This window comes from Mytilus californianus, unplaced genomic scaffold (assembly GCF_021869535.1).
Source record: "Mytilus californianus isolate M0D057914Y unplaced genomic scaffold, xbMytCali1.0.p SCAF_3, whole genome shotgun sequence".
Classification (NCBI taxonomy): domain Eukaryota; kingdom Metazoa; phylum Mollusca; class Bivalvia; order Mytilida; family Mytilidae; genus Mytilus; species Mytilus californianus.
In genome coordinates this window covers 8,722,169-8,740,814 of record NW_026262679.1, presented here as the reverse complement: position 1 = coordinate 8,740,814, position 18,646 = coordinate 8,722,169, and the positions used below count along the sequence as shown (strand labels likewise).

Sequence of the window (18,646 nt, the reverse complement as noted above, 5' to 3'; positions counted from 1 at the left end):
ATATTCAAGCATATTAGACTATTTAATTGTCTCTATCTAAGTATATTTCTTTACGTAAAGGGGAAACTGGTACAGTGTATTAGTAGCAAAAACAAAAATTGAAAATGAATGAATGAATTGAAAAACAAAAGAAGTAACAAATTAACAAAAAGAACCTTATTATTTTTTTCAATTCTTTGTTCATTTTACGGAAATTTGACAATCGCTTTCCCAATTTTACTGGGTTACTGAAAAGTTCTTGCAGCTTCCGTTTTCGGAACCTGGCTTGTCTTTTGAGTTTTTATGTCTTTTTATTTGTCAATTGGCTGCTTATTTGTGAACGAATACATTTAGTCTGCGTGTTCATCCTTGTGGTTGGGAATTGTCTTTGTTTATATTAATAGTATTAGTGTCATGGTTCGAGTATTTAAACACTTTTTTCATATGTATAGCAACGAAGTAATTATATGTGAATTTAAACACAGAACAAAAATATTTTGTATCATAAATGTAAACACAAATGAAGAAAAGGTATAAAGATAAATTCTTTTTTCGGCAATGTGTTAAAAATTGTGTTGTATGTCATGCAGTTATAAACAATTGTAAACACATAGTAATCCATCATGCATTGCAACTCATTCAGTGGATTGGTCGGTCAATCGCCCAGAAAAAAATGCATTATTCTGATACATGTATTGGCGGAAGCATTAGAATGTTAAATATTGCATATTCCTATAAGCAAATCAGATTCAGATCCAGTATTTTGAAAAAGAGGGGTGGGGAAGTGCAAAGCAAAGTAGACAACATTAGGAGTAGGACAAGTAAAAAGTCTATGCATTAACCAGCCCCCACCCCCGCCCCCACTTAAATCCGACTCTGGAATGTTCCAACCTGTTATATCCATGCATAAGAAATTGTGTTCACAATATCTTTGTAGTAGAATAATTAACCAACAGTCTTAACTTGATAAACAGATGAATTGTAACACATAGGTTATAACACTTTTACGGGGTTTTGTTGACGTAGTAAACTACAAATTATCAGGTGTTACAGTTCGTCAGTTTCTCCATATCAATGTTAATCAATACGCCTGTAGTATTTTTTTAGAGTTACTTGTTTAAGAGCCAATCTGCCAGAAAACCATGCAAAACCGTCCGAATGTCACTTTTTCCAAATGAGTTCATATTTGGCATATTGGTGCACCTTAGTAATGTAAATAACCACACAAATTTTTTTTGGGAAAATATTGAACCGATCTGGATATTTTTTGAGCGCCATGTTTTAACAGATGAAATTGCTCGAAAACAGCAAAAATAAGCCTTTTTGGCATATTTCGCTGGTTTAAATAAAAAAATATGGTAACATTTATAATTTTTTGATAGTTGTTCCTAGTAATACATCACTTTAAGTGTAAGAATGCAGAGAATTAACAATGCTGTCTATTAAGTGTATGTATAATCTAACTGTTTCAATATGTCTTATTTAGCTACATGTCCAAAATGGCTGATTTTAGTGATCTTTCAGAGCCAAAATACTCCAAGACCCGTTTATTATTGTAAAACAACATATCTAATTGCAAAGTATAACTATATATACCCAATAAAAAAAAATATAAAGCTCGGCAAATAATGTTGGTGTCTGGTATATGCCACAACAAAATGGGGTAACCTGCATATTCAAATTTTCTCAATTTTGCCGTCTAATTTGTAACTACTGACATATGATAGGATCTGGACTTATAAATAAGTATAACGAATGGAAAAGAATAATTAATGTTTCATTTAATACATTAAGAAAATAATCATACATAAAAACAATTTATTCATTATAAATCTAGAGGCTCCCAGGAGCCGAAATAGATCGTATTGACAAATTGTGCACCTAAAACGATAAAAAACACATACTTCAAACGCAATCAATTTAAATTAGAAGTTAAACAATTCAGAATAAGTTCAGACTGTAAAAAAAAAGTTTCTTCTGACCACCTTTGCAATTTATTCTTATAATATATTGATATAGTTGTCGGATAGTAGCAGAAAGCTGTGAAAATTTGTAAATTTACACATTTCAGGGACAATAGCTCATAGATGTTATGTCCAATTTTTCTGGAAATTTTGGGTATTTAGATCTTATCATGTTGATAGTTTTTATCAATATATATATATTGAAAAGTTTTTAAATTTTGTATACATATATATATGTATGACACTTCTTCTAAAGTTATTAAGATGATGGTTTAAAAGTGAAAACTGTAAACAGATGATTTCAACAGACACTTAGTGATGGACATTTTTTTATGACCCTTTGAGCCTAGTATGTTAGCAAGGCAAGATTTGCCAGGTACCTATATCTATGTTGCCTGACATGTGGTCAATACAAACATGAAAATCATAAATGCTTCTTAAAAAAAATCCCATAACTAGACGAAAAACAAATTACTTAGTCTATATATACCAGTGCAAAATTTATAAAGAATTTTGAATGAAATTGGATAGCTGTTAAGATTACTGTACCTATAATGCTCTACATCACATCCTCGGAGATAACAGAATTACAATAAGTCATATGAATCTTCAAATTTCAATTAAGTTGAATGTGTTTTTTTATACTTGAACGGCTATAGGTTTTACTATAAAACAAGTGTACATTAACTTTCTTGTAAAAGAAAAACCATAACATTAAAATCTCCATAAATGATGAAATGTTATTTTTTGAGACATCATCCCATGGAAGATTTAACTGATGTTTTAAAGTTGGAAAGTTTCTGTTGCTTGTTTGGTTGGTTGAAATTGTTTCTGTTAGAAGCATTATCAGTCTCCCAATCTGATGTTGACTGCTGTGAAAGTTCAGTTGTTGTTGACACTGACAGAAAGGTTAGCTGCGAGTCTAGATCTGAAAACCACAAAACATACATACATAAATCAGGCTGTTAGTTTTCATATTTTTTCATTTTCTTATTTTGGGGCCTTTTATGGCTGAATATATATGCAGTATAGGTCTTGCTCATTGTTGAAGGCCCTATGGCATAAGAAGACCTATAGCTTTACTTCTATGTCCTTTGTTCTCATTGGCAATAATACCACATTTTTTTTTAATTTCATATATACCACTGACAGGAAATAAAATTGACAACTTTTACTGTAAGTGGATGCAGTTACAAAATTCTCTCAATTAAGCCAAATCATTTTTGCAGAATAGTTATTATCCACTCCTTTTAAGCATGTCCAAATAGCCCTTAACATCTTTACAACAATAAAAATTGCCTCCATTTGGTTTGGCATGTCGAATTACCTCTCAATATAATTTTACATTGAAAACAGACAATGGTGATAATTTGACCGCTTTTAGTGACAATCTTTGAAATGGTGGCCATCTTTATATCTGTTCTCTGTGTCAAAGTACAGCTAAATATCAATATTCTTTAAATCAAACTCAACAAAATTGAAAATTTTACCCTTTATTTGCTGTGTCCATCTTTAAAAAAAAATTTCATTGTTTTGTTGGCATGTCAAAAGTGCTATAATTCCTTAATGTCAATTTTCATATAAGGCCATCTTGAAAATGTTTGCCATTTTGGAAGAAAAAACAACCTTACTTTGTTTAGCAAGTCAAACTACCACGACTATCCCTAATTAACAATTTTCATTAAATTAACCAGTGTTGAAATTTGTGCCATCCTTGGTGGCCATCTTGAAAATGTTTGACATCAGATAATTATCCACATATTGTGCTTTTCTTTTCACTAAAGTTTCATTTAAAAAGATAACACCAGTTATCTCAGAAAAGGACAAATTTTGTGGAAGATGAAGAAAAAATGCAAGTTTGGACAGAACATTCAAGCTATAACAGCTCTAAATTTGTAATGGGATTAAATATTTGACAAAGAATAGGTTTCTAACACAGAATAAATATGGTATAAAGATAAAGTTTAATAGATTCAGCATATCAGAGAACCCCAAGATCAAATTAAGATTTAAAATTTAGTTTAATTTTAGACCCTTTGGACCTCAATGTAAACCAATTTCATAATAGGGCCCAAAAACAGGTTAGATTCAGGCTGAATCAGCATCTTTAAAATTATTGTTGAAATCAAACACAGTTAAATTATGGACCCCATTTGAACTAACTTGAAAACTGGGACCAAAATCATAAATCTAAGTACATATTTATATTCAGGATATTTGATTATTTCTATTTATCATTCAAAAACCCTAATTCATTGTAATTAGAGTTCAAGTTTTGTTAAAATTAAACTAAGTTGAAATTTGGACCCTTTGGACTTTAAAATGTGGACGAATTTGAAAATCGGACCAAAATTAAAAATATAAATATAAAACATTTGCATTTTGTATATCAAAAGAACCTCAAGAATTCAAGTTGTGTAGAAATAAGAAAAAATTTTTTGGACCATTTTGAAATCAATGTGAACCAATTTAAAATGGGGCCCAATTGCAACATTTTAAATTATTTAAATACATTGTTAAATTTAGCATATTAAGAACCCAATTAATGTATTTATTTTATTTTGTTATTGTCCTAAACATGCATGAACTATTTGCCATTGGACATTAGCATTACCAACAATCAATCAATTAATCGAACAGGTGAAATATCTTCAAAAGTACCAATAAAGATCTCCCCCTTTTATATTTGAAAAATTAAAATCACAAAAATACTGAACGCCGAGGAAAATTCAAAAAGGAAAGTCCCCAATCAAAAGTTCAAACACATCAAACGAATGGATAACAACTGTCATATTCCTGACTTGGTACAGGCATTTTCTTATGTAGAAAATGGTGGATTGAACCTGGTTTTATAGCTAGATAATAAACCTCTCACTTGTATGACAGTCGCATCAAATTCCATTATATTGACAACGATGCGTGAACAAAACAAACAGACACAATAGGTAAAATTGTCAAAAATAGGGATACAGCAGTCAACATTGTGTTATCATCTTAATCATTATAAAAACAAACAAATGTAACGAAGAAGCACAAAAAGGCATACATCAAATTTAACATCCTCATTTTGCTTATATTATACGATTTTATATATCTATGTAAAATCCACCCATAAAGGATGGAAGGTTTTGTCGTTCAAAGTATGACGGGATACATAAATACAGAGTCACATAAAATGGATATCACAAAAAACAGACTTAACAGTAAAAGTAATACGTATTAATAAATAAAATAATTGAAATGGAATGTATGAACAGTTCATTAGTCATTGTTAGTTATTGAATGGAAACTATAGGAGCCGCCCAATATAGTACTACAAATTAAAATTAGCAAAGTGATTTTTCAATGGGAAAACCAAGTTAACAAAGACCTGTTTAATAAAACTGATGTACAAATGTATAACATGTAATTGTATAATTATGTTATTAATAAGTGATTACATATACTTTGTATGATTACCATGTTATACAAACAGTTAAATTAATATATAAGTTAATAATAACTTACCAATATCTTCTCCTATACATGTATTTAGTTTGACCTGGCTATTGTCACTTTTACAAAAATTCATCTTAATTGAGCATTGCCTGCATATATATAGCCCTACAAATAAAAAGTGTTAAACTATAAAATAATTCTTCAATTTTGTTTTACATGAAATAAAATATATCAGACAGGAAATGTAGGGTAGTGTAGCATCACTGTGCATGTAGTTTAAATGTATGTTTTTTCTTTTAAAAAGGGCTCTATAAGTAATCTACATACATGTACACGTAGGGTCTTAAAATTGAACTTTACAAAAGTTTGCAATGCTTTTGATTTATTTAGTCTCCCTGGCCTACTAGTTCATTAAAAAAATATTATTCTCTGGATAAAGTTGTCTAGTGTTACATGTACAGTATGTTGTATGTAAAACATGTATTTGTAGGAGGCTTTTCCATGAGATAAAAGTTTTTTTAGTAGACAAAGAGCTGAACAACTTCAAGTAAGAACTGAAAATATAACTTAGGGGAAGAAAATAAATACCTGACCTGCTAAACGTTGAATATGTTGAAATAGATTTTGATTAATATCATGATTTTGGTCTATAAACTGATTTTTTAAAGCAGAAAATAAATATATATTGTACCCTGGTTAAAAATTGAAAATTAAAATTCTGTCCTAAGCTGACAAGGACATAAATATTTTGACCATTCTAACCCTCCCCCTTGCTTTTTTAATCAAATGGTCCCAAGACAGAACAATGTATATACGGATATATATTATTTGCTTGCACTTTGCCATAGGAAATAAAAAGGATGTCTTAGAAACAGGTCAGGTGTAAAAGAATATTCACATGCCCCTTCAACACCCTCCCCCCCTTTTTTTTAATCTAGCTAATGTATCAATTGTTGGTCCCCTAATTTCAGATTGACTATATGGAACAAATGACAATTGATTGTAAGATTTGTACCTGTTCCTACTGGAATAACTTGTCCTGTATACAGCCTATTTTGAAAGGGTGAAGATCCTTGGTCAGCTTTGGCTTTGCTGGAAGAGGATTGGACGAGATGTTGACATCTTGCTTGACTATCATGTCAATGAATTCCATAAAAGTCCCTGTACTTCGAGCATATTCAAAGACAAGATGATGTAACAACCATGGGAAAATAAACCACTCCTTGTCTTATATAAAATAAGGAGTCCTGTTGGAAATTCTACACCATAGTTTTCAGTATTATTCAGACTTCCTAAATGTAGATGAATGGTAGTCTGTATCTGTATGAATATGTTTGGTTACAAATGCTGGTTTCAATACCACGGTAGAGAGAGTGTCGTTGATTTATTGATGGTGCGCCACAGCAGTTTTGACACTCTCAATCTCAATTCTGGTGCGAGCAAGGTGGTTCCACTCGCTCACCTTTTTTTTTTTACGAAGAATGATTTAGAATACTTTTGTTTTGCTCGTTGAAATCTAAAAACACTTTTTGCTGTTCATGGACTTATTTTTCCAATCAATATTTATCATGTTTATTCACTAAATTATTGTCATGATTGTCAAATTTCTTTGCAGTAATTACTAATTATTTTTTTTGGAAATGCTATTTTGGTCTTTAGTGCATTCAGATATCTTAAATAGTTTGTAATATGTAGATGTATAAGGCTGGGATAGCCCACATGCTCATCCTAGATTATTAAAGTCACAAACTTCACTGTAAACATTTGTCTGCCAAACCATCACTGGGAGCTGACATGTTTGAGATCTTACCCAAGGGAGCTAAGTCAATGGAAGAGCATAAAAGATGGACTCCCTGGTTTCAGACAATTTATTGATTTTTGGACTTGCAGTACAAATACGTCTTGTTTCATTTTTCAGACAAATTGATTTTACTTGTTCGAATGATTTTATGAGCCATTTTAGTACCAATTGTGTTTAGAATTTAATTAAAATCAAAATCAAAATGTGTCAATTTTGGACTAAGATCACTATTCTTCCAAGGCATAAATTAACATATAATAGTCATTTGCCAAGCTTAATATTTTGTTTTGATATAAAACATACCCCATAGTTAAAACCGATATAAGTTGCAAACAAATCCGGAATGGGTCTTGCAAGATAGACACGAATGAAAACCACGTAAATTCATGTATGAAAAACCCCGCCTTTGTGTCCCTGCTCCTGGCAATGTGCCAAATCGTTTAAATTTTCATTTGTATTGATCATAACATAGTAAAATGGATGAGTTTCAGCTGACATTACTCTAAAGACTCAACTACCCCATTTAATATGCTTCTGGGTCATTCTTAAAAGGCATAAAAAAGTTGGATTTTTCCTTGGTTTCATTATGAATTTACAGAATTATGCCAATGAGGCTGTTACTAAAAATAGATACGATTCTGGGAAAAATTAAGTGGTCAAATTCTTTTATTTTATGTCAAGGATTAAGATGATGTATAAAAATTTGTCAAGTTGTGATTGTCGATTTGGACGATTTTCTGAATATTGCATGGTTTTCTAGCGGATTGGCTCTTAAGGCGTTAAGAAACCCTTGGTAACCCTGTATGTAGAAGACCAAGACCGAGCATGGTAAATAAATCAAGACAACAACCGAGCTAAGTATAAAACGGATGACCTCCACCCAGGTTAGTATCTAAATCAATCGACCGACAATAGTATGTAAATCATAGCCACCAACGAGCATAGTAAATAAATCAAGACCACGACCGAGCATAGTGTATAAATCAAAACCACCAAAGAGCAAAAAATATAAATCAAGACCACGATCGACCATAGCATATTATTCAAGACTACGACCGAACACATTATATAAATCAAGACCAATAACGCACATAGTATATAAATCAAGACTTCGATCTAGCATATTATATAAATTATGACGACCAACGAACATAGTTTATAAATTAAGACCACCAACGAGCACAGTATATAAATGAAGACCACCAACGAGCACAGCATATAAATCATGGCTACGACCGAGCATAGTATATAAAACAAGACCTCGACAAAGCACAGTATATTCATCAAGACTACGACCGAGCATGGTAAATAAATCAACGATCGAGCACAATATATAAATCATGACGACCAACGAACATGGTAAATAAATCAACACCACCAACGAACACAGTATATAAATCATGGCTACAACCGCGCATTGTTTACAAAACAAGACCTCGACAAAGCACAGTATATAAATCAAGACAACGACCGAGCATAGTATATAAATCAACGATCGAGCACAGTATATCAATCATGACGACCAACGAACATAGTTTATAAATCAAGACCCCCAACGAGCACAGTATATAAATCATGGCTACAACCGCGCATTGTATATAAAACAAGACCTCGACAAAGCACAGTATATAAATCAAGACTACGACCAAGCATAGTATATAAATCAACGATCGAGCACAGTATATCAATCATGACGAACAACGAACATAGTTTATAAATCAACACCTCCAACGAGCACAGTATATAAATCATGGCTACAACCGCGCATTGTATATAAAACAAGACCTCGACAAAGCACAGTATATAAATCAAGACTACGACCAAGCATAGTATATAAATCAACGATCGAGCACAGTATATCAATCATGACGACCAACGAACATGGTAAATAAATCAACACCACCAACGAACTCAATATATAAATCAAGACAACGACCAAGAACATTATATAAAAAAAGACCACCACAGAGCATAGCATAGAAATCAAGACCACCAACGAGCAAAGTATATAAATCATGACCACCAAGTAGAAAAGTATATAATTTAAGACCACCAACGTGCACAGTATATAAATCGAAACCATCAACAAGCATAATATATAAATCATTATTATCAACAAGCACAGTATACAAATCAAATCGAAGTCCGAGCACAGTATATTAATCATGAACATCAACAAGCATGATATGTAAATTAAGCCACCAACGAGCATAGTATATGAATCACAACCTCAAACGAGCATTGTATATAAATCAAGACTGCAAACGAGCATGATCTATAAATCAAGACCACCATGGAACATAATATACAAATCAAGCCCACGACCGAGCATAGTATATAAATCATGACGACCAACGAGCATACTATATAGCTCAAGACCACCAACGACGAAAATATATAAATCAAGATTACGACAGAGCATAATATATAAATATTGACGACCAGCGAGCATAGTATATAAATCAAGACCACAAACTAGCATAGTATATAAATCAAGACCATCATCGAACATAATATACTATTCAAGACTACCAACGAACAGAGCATATAAATCAAGAGCACAAACGATCATAGCATATTCTCCAAGACTACGACCGAACACATTATATACATCAAGACCAAAAACGAACATAGTATATAAATCAAGACTTCGATCAAGCATATTATATAAATCATGACGACCAACGAAAATATTTTATAAATTAAGACCACCAACGAGCACAGTATAAAAATAAAGACCACCAACGAGCACTGTATATAAATCATGGCTACAACCGCACATTGTATATAAAACAAGACCACGACAAAGCACAGTATATAAATCAAGACTACGACCAAGCATAGTATTTAAATCAACGATCGAGCACAGTATATCAATCATGACAACCAACGAACATGGTATATAAATCAACACCACCAACGAACACAGTATATAAATCAAGACAACGACCAATAACATCATATAAAACAAGACCACAACAGAGCATAGCATAGAAGTCAAGACCACGACCGAGCATACTATATAAATCAAGACCACCAACGAGCAGAGTATCTAAATCAAAACCACGACCGAGGATGGTATATAAATCAAGACATGAACCGCACTTAGTATACAAATTTAAACCACGACCGAGCATAGTTTATAAATAAAGACTACGACCAAACTTAGTATATCAATCATAACCATCAAAGAGCATAATATATAAATCATTATCATCAACAAGCTCATTATATAAATCAAATCCACGTCCCACACGGTAAACATAAATCGAGACCACTGTGGAACATAGTATACAAATATAGACCACCAACGAGCAGAGTATATAAATCAAGACCACAACCGAGCAAAGTATATAAATCATGACTACCAACGAGCATAGTATATAAATCAAGACTACGAGTGAGCATAGTATATAAATCAAGACCATTAACTAGCATAGTGTATAAATCAAGACCACCAACGAGCAAGTATAGAAATCAAGAACACGAACAAGCATAGTATTTTAAGAAAGACTACGACCGAGCATGGTATTTAAAGAAAGACTACGACCGTGCATAGTATATAAATCAAGACTACGCAAAGCACAGTATATAAATCAAGAACAGCAACAAGCACAGCATAAAGATCAAAACCACCAATTAGCATAATACACAAATCAAGACTACCAACGAGCACAGTATTTAAATCAAAATCACAACCAAGCATAGTATATAAATCAAGACTGCAACCGAGTACATTATATAAATCAAGACCGCGACAAAGCATAGTTTATTAAATCATGACCAACAACGATCATAGTATATAAATCAAAACCGCGACAAAGCATCGTTTATTTAATCATGACCACCAACGATCATAGTATATAACTCAAAACAACGACGAATCATAGTATATAAATAAAGACCACCAACAAACATAGTATACAAATTACAACAACGACCACCACCGAGAATAGCATATAAATCAAGACTACGACCGAGCATAGTATATAAATCAAGACTATGACCGAACTAATTATATAAATCATAACCATCAAAAATCATAGTATATAAATCATTATCATCAACAAGCACAGTATATAAATCAAAACCACGACGAAGCACCATATATAAATCATGACCATACGCCAGCTAAGTATATAAATTAAGCCACCAATGAGCATAGTATATAAATCAAAAGCACGACCGAGCACAGTATATAAATCAAAACCAAGAACGATCATGGTAGATAAATCAAGTCCACAAACGAGCAGAGCATATAAATAAAGACTCCGAGTGTACATAGTATATAAATCAAGACCATTAACAAACATAGTATATCAGCCAAGACGACAAGCGAAAATAGTATATCAGCCAAGACGACAAGCGAAAATAGTATATAAATCATGACCACCTCCGAGCAGAGTATATAAATCAAAACCACAAACGATCATAGTTAATAAATCGGGATCATGACCGAGAATATTATATAAATCAAGACCAACAACGAACATGGTATATAAATCAAGACCACAAACGGGCATAGTTAAGAAATCAAGACCACGATCGAAGCTAGTATAATCATGAAGACCACCAACTAACAGAGTATATAAATCAAGACCACGACCGATCATAGTATACAGATCCAGACCACAAACGGTATAGTAAATAGATCAAAACCACAGACGAACATAGTATATACATCATGACTACAGAATGAGTATATTATATAAATCAAGACCACAAACGAGCATAGTATAAAAATCAAGACCACAAACCAGAATAGTTGATAAATCTAGCAAACAAGGATCATAGTATCAAAAATCAACACCACAAACGAGAATAGTTTATGAATCTAGCCAACAACAAACATAATATATAAATCAACACTACGACCGAGCATAGTACATAAAACAAGACCGCAATCGAGGATGGTATATAAATCAAGATCACTAACGAACATAGTATACAAATCAAGACTACGACCGAGCATAGTATATAAATCAAAACCACCAACGAGCATAGTATACAAATCAAGATCACTAACGTGCAGAGTATATAAATCAAGACTACGACAGAGCATAGTATATAAATCAAGACTAGTACCGAGCATTTTATATAAATGAAGGGAACTAGTGAGCATAGTATATACATCAAAACAATTAACGAGCATAGTATATAAATCATGACCATCAACGAACATAGTATATAAAGCAAGATCACTACCGAGGATAGTGTATAAATCAAGACCATTAACGAGCATAGTATTTAAATAAAGACCATTACCGAGCATAGCATATAAATCAAGGCTGCGAGTGAGCATAGTATATAAACCAAGACCATTAACGAGAATAGTATATAAATTAAGACCACGACTGAGCATAGTATATAAATCAAGACTATTAACGAGCTTAGTATATAAATCAAGCCCGTCAACGAACATAGTTTATAAATCAAGACATCAAACGAGCGGAGTATATAAATCAAGACTACATACAAGCATAGTTAATAAATAAAGACCACAACCGAACATAGTATATAAACAAAGGTAACAGTAGTATACCGCTATTCGAAATTCATTAATCGATTGAGAAAAAAACAAATCCGGGTTACAAACTAAAACTGAGGGAAAAACATTAAATGTAAGAAGAAAACAACGACACAACAGAAACTCAACACTTAAATGCAACACACACACAGAAACGAACTATAATATAACAATGGCCATTTTCCTGACTTGGTACAGGACATTTTAAGAAAAAATGGTGAGTTGAACCTGGTTTTGTGGCTAGCCAAACCTCCCGCTTTTATGGCAATGTTAAATATAACATTAAAATGACAAGATTACATAACAGGACTACAATACAAATAAAAGGGAGAACATACAGGACAGACACACACACAAATAATAGCTATCAAAAGATACAAGGCTTATAATTTAATACGCCAGACGCGCGTTTCGTCTACATAAGACCCATCAGTGACGCTCAGATCAAAAAAGCCCGAAAGCCAAAACAAGTTCCAAAAAGTTGTGCCAAATACGGCTTAGGTTATATGCCTGGGATAAGAAAATCCTTGGTATTTAGAATAATTCATACTTTTGCAAACAGTAAATTTATAAAAAGGACTATATAATAGTATACATGTTAACACCGATGTGGTGACTAACTACAGAATAAAAACGAATACATAAAACAACCTAAATCAGCACATAAAAAAGGCACAGCCGAACAACGTACTATATGTTAGCCGAAGATTACCAATGAGCACAGTATATACATCTAGACCACGACCGAGCATAGTATATGAATCAAGACCACCAAAGAAAATAGTATATACATTAAATCCACCAACGAACAAAGCATTTAAAACAAGACACGACCAAGCATGGGATATAAATCAAGACCCCCCAAAACAAGGACATATTTTAGAAATCAAGACCACGATTGAGCATAGTATATACATCAAGACTATCAACTAACAGGGTATATAGATCAATACCACGACCGAGCATACTGTAGTATACAGATCAAGACCACAAACGGTATAGTAAATAAATCAAGACCACAAACGAACATAGAATATGAATCATGACTATCGAATGAGCACATTATATAAATCAAGACCACAAACAAGCATAATATAAAAATCAAGACCACAAACGAGAATAGTTTATAAATCTAACCAACAACGAACATAGTATAAAAATCAAGACCACAACCGTGCAAAGTACTGGTATATATATCAAGTTCACCAACGAGCACAGTACATAAACCAACACCAGAATAGAGCATAGTATTTAAATCAAGACCACAAACGAAAAAAGTTTGCATTATATGTTTATATCAGAATAAGGTCCGTGTGAATTTGCACGTTTAATTAATTACAAAGGTGTTACAATGTAGACTTCGATGTTGTTGATTTTATTCCCAGGACCTCCCTGTTATAATAGCTTCATCCTAAGAATTGGCCTGTTGAATTTATGTAGTTAAATTTAATCTTTAGAAGTTTAAGCGTCCTGAGGTCAAATTCTCCAGTCCTTTGAAAATCCTGTTATTTCTTAATTAATAACGGAATAAGATAATAGAATGTTCTGGACACTTCAGTGCAGAAATGTTAACGGTGATGTCATGTGATCATGATGTCATAAACAATGTCGAGATTGATATTTTTGACCCTGACAATTTTTTATACATAGTTTTTGACAAAATAAAATATGAGTACCCTTACACCATTAAAATATTTCAGCCATGTTCCGATCTTTGGATGATACTACTTCCATTATTATATCTTTTTGACCAAGATTATGGTTATACATACTTATTACAATAAGATGAATTCTACAAATGCAGCTAACGTGGGATGCTTAGTTTTGTAGTTTTGCATTAAATACGTGTACCATAAGTTTGAAGACATATTAAAAACAAACACGAAAGACAGAATTAAAGAGTTAATTCTGGTTTCTTACAGACAAGAATCCTGTAAACAATCTGTGGATGTTATTTTGTTGTAAAACTTATCATATTTTGTCGAAATTAAAGGTGGCAAAGAGTACCCTCATCATACCTTCTCATTTGGAAAAATGTCCTTTATGACCTCCATTCGGTGTGGAAATCCACATAGATCTGTATGTGCGAATAATGGTATAGGAGGATTTTGTGATCTTAGTTCTCATTTTTTATTCACCATATGGAATGGAATGTTGTTCGGTTAATATGAAACTCATGTGGGAATGGGGACAATATATCGTTGATTTTTAATAGCTCTTCCCTAGTGACATCTTGATGAAGACTTTCTGTTTTGGTAATTTTGTTGGCAATTTGCTGCTGGTAAACTTTTCCGGAATCAAACAGAATCGTTCAGAGTTATGTCGCGTCATCTGACAAATAACACTTTAAAACATCGACACTTATTTTACAAAATGTCTAATCGAACGCAAAATTATACTTTTAATTGGCTGAAAAATATCAAAACTTAACACGTTTATAGAACAATCTGACAAGAAATCTTTTTGCTATTGCAGTGCACATAATATATAAAACCCGGAAAAATAAAATTAGAAATACGGGCATAAGTCAATAGACAAAAATGTTCACCTATAGAAGTGATATAAGGACAAATTTCAAATTTATGAATAATGCACATTTACCATGAAACGAAGGAGGATATTATACTGTTCAACGTTATAAAAAAAGAAAATATAAGAATTCACATAAGTGAATTGAGTAACAATGAATTATTACGCAAGAACATATGTTATTTCCTGATTTTCCGGTTTTCTGGGGGATTTAATTGTTGTTGTTTTTTACTATTATTTTTTATCTGTAACAGTGCAGGAGGATATTTTAAATTTCCTACTTCGCAGGGTTCTGTTTGTTAAGTTGTAAATAATATTTTTTTAATTAAAAATTAGAATAAGAAATGATTAGCTTTACTAATTAAAAACACCTCACCAGATGCGTATGATATCTCCGTCTCTACTACCCATAACTAAAGATTTTCATTAATAATTTTTATTTAACCTATAGCTGTACAAAGGAGTCTAAGGGAATGCAGCTAGAGTATAAATCTCAATATCTGAAAACTATACCATGGCTATCTATAATTTTCACAATTATACCATGGTTTTGTTGTATCTGGACATCGAAGAAAAAAAGAAAGAAAGCAAGATCTGACCGCTGCCGGTTGAATTTTTTGACATAAGAACAACAGAGTCAGCGCGGGGCCACTAAGCTAAACTGCCCGCTTTGCACCAGCCGATATAAATGAATGCCTAGGGTGGGAATCGAACCCACGTACGCAAACTCCGTTGTCTTATACATTTAAATGCACAAAAATTTGATCCAAGAACAACAAAAAAAAGTAGTTAAAAAAATATATATAAAATGCATGTGTTAAGCCATGTATTCATGTATTTATTATACTGGAAGATATAAGTTGATTTTCGGTTATTGAGATGTATACTTTGATTGTATTCCAATAGCCTCCATTGTACAGCTATAGGTTTTAAAATTATTTGTTATACACTGCTGACATTAAGAATTTAACGAGGTTGCTTAAGTAATAATAATAATGTTGGGCCGTTAGAATTATTTCGCGTCTGGTTACTCTATATAAAGGTTGAATTTTAAGGACTATTTATAGGAAACATGTTATTTTAATCGTGAAAATTTTGAATTCCTTTTTAATTAATGTGCGACTTGAGCTTTAGATACAAATTAAAACGTGGTATGATTCATTCAAAATCTCATAAAGATTCTAGTGAAACTAGTTTCTCAGAATTATTAATTAAAATCTAAAAACATTTTGAACATTTTGATAAAATAAAATGAAATAAAAATAACCCTTTAATCTGGGATTCTAGATTATGCAGATATCTTTAAAAATATCAAAAATCTGTAGTCTCTTGCAGCTACGAAATTCATGCTTACCCTGAATTTTTATTATAGCGTTACAGTCCTACACATGCGGCTTATGTCTGTTTTTGTTTTTTGCACAGCATATCCAGAACATCTAATTCCTTCAGCATTTATTCGTCTGTAACGTTATGCGACACTAATGTAAATGTACATCCATCGCTGTCGAAGAATCTTGTCTAACTGATATTTCCGCTGTTTCAGAAGCCCATGCTTATTTTAGATAGTAGGCGGAGCATTAAGTGACTTCGTCTCGTGAGGTTATTGCTAGGGGTTTCAACAACAGCTTTATTATAATTAACATAACACTGCAAAACTATCCAAAAGATATGAAATATCTATGACTAAACCGTTATCCTAAAATTAAAAAGAGATCAACTCTTGTACATAACTATAAAGAAGAGCGAAAAGCGTCAAGTTTAATTTCAATATCTGTACTGTTCACAGTTTAATATACATATATTGAAGCTGTGTTGTATCTTAAAGTAGGTGTAACAGCAGTAGAAGATCATATCTAAAAACTCATCATGTGACTTCTATCTTCTCAAATCATAGATATTATTTTGATTACAGCTCATCATTGGGTATAAACGCCGTATAGTCAATTCCGAACTTTGCTATCTATCGAAGCGAAGTTGATAAATACAGTCAAAATAATTTACTTCACAAACGAGTTGCCGTAAAAGTAAGCATAGTATGTCGTGAGTGATTCTTGACAAGAGCTGTACACTATTAATACTATACGAACACCTATAACGACTGCATTTTAAACGACAAAAATTTTCTCATGACGTACGGTCACAAATTGTTTTCGAGTACGCCTATCACTGGTTTATATTTCTTCCAGTTTGCTTTGCACACAGTCTTAGTTACTCGACGTTTTTTCAGTAATATATGCATCAGTGTATTTAAATAAAAGGAACGAGTTGTACTGTTTCAGTTATAGATGTTTAAAGACTGCTAACCGAATTTCACTACTGTATCATTCCATTCGTTGTCATTATAGTGTGTTTGTTTAGTATAGTTCATTGCAAATTCTTTTTCGGTTGACCAATTAAAGTAGAATTACATGGTTGAAATATATGTTAATACCGCGTGACAAATTCTTAAACTAAATATTGATTGGTTCATTCAAGCTGTGTTTTAAATTTCGTTTTTGTTTTTTATTGGCCATGGTTTTGTCTGTCTTTCATCGGCTTGTCACTTTTGGTTGCACCCTTTGGCTGTTCTTCCATTTTCAGATACCATTTATAACTTTGGAAAGGTTGATGCACCAGTAGTAAAACTCTACCGACACATCTGGTATCCAACTGTTTTGGAGTTCATGATATTCCTGTTGACTTTATTCTCTTTGTTTGCTCTATTTGTATTATTTGAATTATCAATCTGATGAATTACTATACACTCTAAGCCAAGTACCATACTTTTTAAAACACATTTTCAAATAGCTTTTTTATAAAAAAAATAATTATGCATAGAATAGATATGAACAAAATTCTAATGACGAAAAATATCAATGTAATATTCAATAGGATTACTTCGACATTATAAGTTATGTTGCAAAATACTTGTAACAGTGAGTAGTTTTATATTCACTTGCCCAAAGTTGGCGTGGCAAACTAAAAAATAAAACAAAAAACAAAAACAAAAATTGTTGGTAGTTTTGAAGTGTTTATATATATAATATACAAGTCTAAATTGAAATCAACGTTCAAACCTACGATTGCGTTGGATAAAACCGCAATTTTTATACGTGTGCATGCAAAACAAATTTCTTGGTAGAGGGGTCTAAATACAGCACAAACAACATTTTCCAAAAGACCAAATGAGTGAAAAAGTATATTTTAACAGAACGCATTTGACTAGCAGGTCGAACAACTGATGTGCTTAAACCCTGCTGACTGCCATTGGCGATTGCCAAATAAACGGATCACAAAATGGAACAAAATAGATCTTATTATTAATTTGTTACCAAACAGAAAATAATAAACTTGCGGAAAAGATGATATACCGCAAACATGAGGTGCAAACATTTGTACACCATATCCGGATTTCGACAATTAATGTCT

The 18,646-nt window shown here is 32.3% G+C and overlaps 1 protein-coding gene and 1 long non-coding RNA gene across 5 annotated transcripts in view; both read right to left on the bottom strand.

Annotated features, from left to right (window-relative positions):
* Nucleotides 1-18,646, bottom strand: part of LOC127733915 (toxin CfTX-A-like) — a 105,978-nt gene that overhangs the window by 23,299 nt on the left and 64,033 nt on the right. The gene's annotated exons all lie outside the window — the stretch shown is intronic.
* On the bottom strand, nt 1,741-5,705 carry LOC127733919 (uncharacterized). The gene is made up of 2 exons (XR_007997288.1): nt 5,451-5,705; nt 1,741-2,871 (listed from the first exon to the last, which is right to left on the bottom strand). It is a non-coding gene; the product is annotated as an uncharacterized LOC127733919 (long non-coding RNA).